Genomic DNA, 6,000 nt, shown 5'->3' with positions numbered 1-6,000 from the left:
GAGGGGGGGGAAAAACAACCTGTGGAAGGCTTCCAATTTTAAATGTTCTCCCTTGTGGAGTCCTGTCCTATGCCAACTAGTGAAAGGGCAATAACACAAAAGGAAAAGGAGTGCTCATAATATGTTTTTATTGTCCAAGCACAGCAAACCAGGCATCCTTCTAGTATTTTGCTAGACTACTATTGAAAGCCCACATGGATTTCGAAATTAATTTCTGTGGAAAGTGAAAACTGCTTCACCTGGAAAACTATAACCGTAGCTAGCTAGCTATATTAGTGAGAATTGAAAATTGGTCTAAAATGTTCTACTTTAGCTAATGCCATTAGCAAGAGAAAGCTAAAGAAGCCACGTCTTCTTACAATGCAAAAAGGAAAATGAGATTTTAAAAACATCTTTCTTACTCTCTTTTTCTCTGTTACTTCATTTTCCTGACATCAGAAATGTGAGGGCAGTTTCATCAGCAACAAGACAGTGGTCACCTGCAAAAAGGAAGATCATTCACATAAGCAGCAGCAAAACCTGGCCTATAATGTTCACTGCAGATTTTTTTTTTTAAATCCCACATAATAATTAAAGATAAATAAGTCATTTCTATCTTATTCTAATCTTTAAAAATAAAAAAATCTATCAAGACAGTTGAGCACAATGATGAACTATGCTTTGGGCTCCCAACCTGCCCAGAGTTGCATATTTTTAGCATTCAGCTGATTTGACTAAGTAAGCAGGGACAGCATTAATTGCTGCAGGAGGCTGATGTGGAAGAAGAGTCACATTCTTCCCTTAACAAGGCATAGTCTGCCATGACTCTGCAGAGTGACACAGTGAACTCAGAATAGCAACTGAACCAAGTGAGTCTTCCTAATGCCAGACAGGAATAATAGAAAATGATGGAGTGTCTCTGAATTAAAAACAAGAAGCAGAAACTATGCAAAGTCAGTAAAAGTAGCTCATGCCAAAGGAATATTTGCTTTGATTTAATTGATGATAAAAGAAAACCACGGAGAAAGGTGAGTTTGGATGACATTCAAGTGTGTGTCCTGTGTTAGGAGGAGGGTAGAGATACCATCTGCTTACATTATCCTTCATTGCTAGAACCACAATGGTACATTGTACATATGTACAACTATGAAAAGAGCCTTTGCTACATAAGAAGAGGCCATGGCCAACAAAGTCAAAGATTTGCTGTTTAATCAACTGCTGGCCTCTGCTAAGGCATCTCCTCTGGAACGGCTGGTGGAAGGCAGAACTAACAGCTGTGAGGTGCAGCAGGAAGGAGCTACCTGGTCCTTTTGGAGTGAATTTTCCCTGTACTCATTCTCTTCCACATAAGAGAGAAATACTGAAGCGATGCAGTTATGTTTCACTTGCTCCAACTAAAGTGACTCTGGACTCTTTGCTCTCTTAGTTATGTGTTGAAATTGACGCATCCAAATTCCAAAAATGAAGGCATGTGTTTGACAAAGGTGATAGAAATAAATGAGGAAGCAGAGAAGACATTTTCTAACCTCCAGGAACAGCAAATCCTTTGTCTCTTCAAACAAAACCAGATTCAAAAAAGAGTCAGGCTTTCTGTATCTCGTAAGCCACCTGATGACCACATCTCTTTCTCACCAGTAAGAGATGCAGGAGGTATACAATCACTTTTCTGGTCAAATGCTGAAGAGGCATTGTATATAAAATGCACAGACAAGCAGAATAGGTTTACATAATGTTAATACAGACAAATGACATGTACAACATATCTAGCTGCAATTTAATTAGATTAATTAGATCAATATAATTAGCAGTGGTATATTATGCTTTCAAGACTTAGCCTTGCAAAGAACGCCTCTAAAAATGGTTTACAGTCTTAAAGCATTGTAACAGCGTATGCAGTATCCATGCTATCACGCATCAGTATCACCACTAACACACTATTAATACTGGGAGTTTATAGGACACTCAGGAGACACATAAAACACTACCCTTGCAAGAGGAAAATTCTGATAATGGAGCCTGTAAAATTATTTCAACAGTTGAAAAGAGCTCATGGAACTTAATTCCAAACAACAGCGTGGTCGTGATTATATAGCAAGTTAATTTAACCCATCGAGGCAGGAAAAGACATAATGAACAAAACAGATTGAGGTAGTATGACTTACCAATGAACACTTTGCTGAGAGTTCTCCCAAAGTTTTGTACACATAATAAATCACAAGTGGCTGCTTAACTATTGCATCATCTACTTGGACGTAGACTAGATGTCACACTTGGTGAAATCTTATACAATTCTTACTGTTATCAATAGTGATTTTGCACTAAACAGGTCTGTGGGATTGGGCTTGGACATCTAAACCTCCATAGTGGTAAAAAAATGTTAATTTACATCTGCTAGCACTGTCAGTACACTTGGGCTCAAAACTTACCAGAAAAACTATGTATGTGTAGTGTCTCAAACCAACTACTGTGACTTTCTATATGCAAAAATCACAGCCCTTGCAAGGAGGAAAGAACAAAAACCCAGCACTTCCAGCTTGTTGAAAATAGCAATAGCCAATAAAATTCAGCTACACAAAGTGATAAATTCATAAATTTATGTTTATTGTTTCTCCAACTAAGAAGAGAAGTTCATCATAACAAGGCAATCTGCATTTTTAATCTGAAGTTTGTGCAAAAGTCTGCTAAGAAATAAAATCTGGCACACAGACTACTCAGCTAGAAAACGTTTTTTTTCTCTCTGCATTTGGACACATGTAAGAATACACCTGTTCATGGAAGAGATAAAGTAAGTGCCTTGAAGCTGCATTGCAGAAGATACACAGACAAGGTAAAAATACCCAAATGCATATTTCCATTTTTTTTGCCTTTACCAGTGATAAATGGCTCAAACTGTATTTCCATTTGACCATGGAGTACTGAGGAAATAAAATCAACCCATTTCATGAAGACCACCTCACAGTTCAGCTGCTACCACATTCACCTCCCTAAAAGACTGAAGAATCTAAGGCAAAATGGCCATATTTCAGTGCATGTATCTTGACTGCCCACAAGAATTAGGTTCCAGCCATCCTCAAGTATATTAAAAGCACAAAGACAGAAAGTTTAGATGTGGTTCAGATTTTCTTTAGAACAGATACGATTAACATGTTTATATCTCCCTACAACTGTCAAAGGAACTCATCCCCTTCTCCACAGTTTTTCAGGGTTATACTGCTCATTATTATTGATACATTAAGGTTTACACTAGTGCTACTCCAGGTCATCTGTCCTTGGTCATACATTTTATGGATTTTACTTTTTATTACTTTCAAGAAAAAGTTATATGCACAGCGAATAGTTCCCCTGCCTGTTTGTTGGGAATATACATCAATGCTTTACTGAAAAAAACCATCATCATTTTGGCCTTATCTGTCCTCAGTATTGTGTTGCATATGCACTACCTAACTCTGACTTTGGTTAGTTCTGCATCCTTATTACCTAAAATCTACAATCTGGTCTTCACTAGATTTACACTACCAGATAAATAGAATAAAACACAAAGGACTGAAATAGAGTGCCTTGTGTCTGGAAATAATCACCTATATTATGGAATTTGTGAAAGCTGAAAACAAACACTATAGCTTTCCAGGTTTTTTTAATGTGCTGATTATCTTAGTTTCTCTGATAGAAAACTTTGCTGGCTAACTTTCTGTGTGATATATTCAGAAGAATGTAGTACTATTTTCATGTGTGTGTGCAATTAGTAAAAAAGGGGTAGGTAGTCCAGCTGATATTAAATTAAAACTTGGGAGCAGAAGCCATTTGTGTCAATTTTCCATTTTGTCACTCTCCTTTCAAATAGCTAATTTAGGGTACTCTGTCACACACTAGTGTTTTAAGGTATGTATATTTTATGACAGCTAAATGACAAATTTGTCTGAAACAAAGCTATTCTTTGATGAGTTAATTATAACCTGTGTAATATATCAAAGAAAATCAATATATATTTGGAATGAGTCACTATTGAGCCTTATTCCAAACAGAGCAAACCTATTCTAAAAATTAAAGCTCCATTTTTAACTCAGATTTTGCTAAAATAATCTAATTTCAGAGTTAAGTAGTAGAAAAGAAATAATTTGGCAATATATCTGTGCAACAATCCCTTTCTAATATAACATTATGTAGTCTGCTTGTATGATATACAGCTGAAAAATTCACATTTAATGTTGTTTGACAGCAAAACAATGGGCCAGACTGATCTAATTGCTGAACACCTTGACATATGTGGTATTTGGACTTTGGAAAGCATCACCAAATTTTGGGTATCTGTTCCAATCTTTCAAGCTCTTTTAGACAGAGATCTAAGAATTCACTCTGAGAGTTTCTCAAGGAGTAAATTAAAAAAAAAAACCACATTACAATTTTTCAGTCATCTTCACAACTAGGGTTTTTGTTCTCAGGTAACTACCAGTAATTTCAGCATATAGGTTTTTTCATTACAATTTCTTTCTATGTGTAACACTTCCTACAGCAATAATACCTCAGTTCTGCAGCTACAGCCATCCAAAGCATAATGAACCAAAATTTTAATATGAAAAACCTCAAAATGTTTTGAAGTTGACTCACCTTTTTCTAACAGTGATTACCACACTTAAGAAACTGCCTTCAAATATATCATTTGTACAAACTATAAGTACAGTAGTAACAGAGAAAGATCCTGAAACAGAGAAACAAAAACCCAAGATTTATCATATTAATTGGTTTTATAGTTCCAAAGGAGGTTGAAGAAAATGAAGAGCATATGTAGAGCCGTTCCCACTCCTCTCAAGGAAGAGAGGTCATTAGTTATATGTTGATGGTAGCTTCACATATAATTATCTCTAGGTATCTAGCATTATCCTGTCTCACCTGGTCAGACTTTGGTCAGGTAGATTCTGCAACTGCACATTCGTTTTAAGGAAGCAGTTTTTATCACTGCAGCTGCAAAGAAGGCAGTGGTAATGGAAAACCAATCCACTGTTTGCAAGATTATGGGCAGATTATGACCAGGATTACAGGAGCAAATCAATATGCCATCTGCATACAATGAACCAAAATTTATGGAGTTTCCAATTTTCATTCCTTGAAGCAATTCCTCGTTGCTGAAAAATCAGGCTAAATGTTCCATTACAATTGCAAAAAGAAAAGAGGATAATGGACAGCCTTGTCTAGCTCCCTGGTGTCATTTTAAAAAGGGCGAGTTTAAATTGCTAGTATGTACAGACCTGGTCAGGATATTACAGAATATTTTTAATCCAATTTTTATGAAGGTCTTTCTACAGTGAGGAGTGTGAGGGTTTGGAGGGTTTTTTTGTTTCATTTTCGTGTATTATTTTTAAGAACAGCTACCAAGTATTTTCATTTTAATGAGTCCAAAGACTTACCCAGTCAGTCGAGTGGACAAATCTATATTATCCAAGCTCTTGTTTGGTATGCAAACACAAAACACCCGAATCAGCTCCAGTGAAGAACAATGGAAATAAACCAGACTGACCTATGTGGAAATCATTTGCAATGAGCTGAAGAAGTATCTCAAATATTTGAGTACCTGTATGTGCCCTTTGCATGCAGGTGTGTATTTCAGGAATCATAAACAAATTTTGTCCAGCATTTAAGACCAATATTCAGTGATGCAGCTAGGTAGGCAAACCAGTTCACTGGGATTGTCTAGTTGTGTAATAACAGCCTTTTTGATTCAAATGTTCAGTTAAACACTTCCAGTAACAGTTGTGTATCTACGATTTCTCACTGTGTGTTTACTGGCAGTTCATCTAAGCATGCATCTTTCCCCACTGTTAGACTTTAACAGCATTTATTATTTCTTATTAAGTCTAAGGTTACACTTTGATCTGTTGAAAGTTTCAGTGAAGTGCTTTTGTTTACAAACTTTATCTCCTGTTTAAAGCAACTTGGAAGATTAGAGTGTCTGACATTGCTCTTTGAAAGTGCTATTTATGATTTCTAGATCATATGTCAAAGTTTGAGCCTTTAGTTTTAATAATT

At 36.2% G+C, this 6,000-nt stretch overlaps 1 long non-coding RNA gene across 1 annotated transcript in view; it reads right to left on the bottom strand.

Annotated features, from left to right (window-relative positions):
- Positions 1-410: 410 nt before the first annotated feature.
- LOC109143848 overlaps positions 411-6,000 on the bottom strand; it is a 71,344-nt gene continuing 65,754 nt past the window's right edge. The window contains exon 3 of the long non-coding RNA XR_005604490.1: positions 411-479. This is a non-coding gene — a long non-coding RNA (uncharacterized LOC109143848). The remainder of the gene's footprint in view (positions 480-6,000) is intronic.

Source organism: Corvus cornix, chromosome 2 (genome assembly GCF_000738735.6).
Source record: "Corvus cornix cornix isolate S_Up_H32 chromosome 2, ASM73873v5, whole genome shotgun sequence".
Taxonomy (NCBI): Eukaryota; Metazoa; Chordata; class Aves; order Passeriformes; family Corvidae; genus Corvus; species Corvus cornix.
This window is presented reverse-complemented; position numbering and strand designations above follow the sequence as displayed.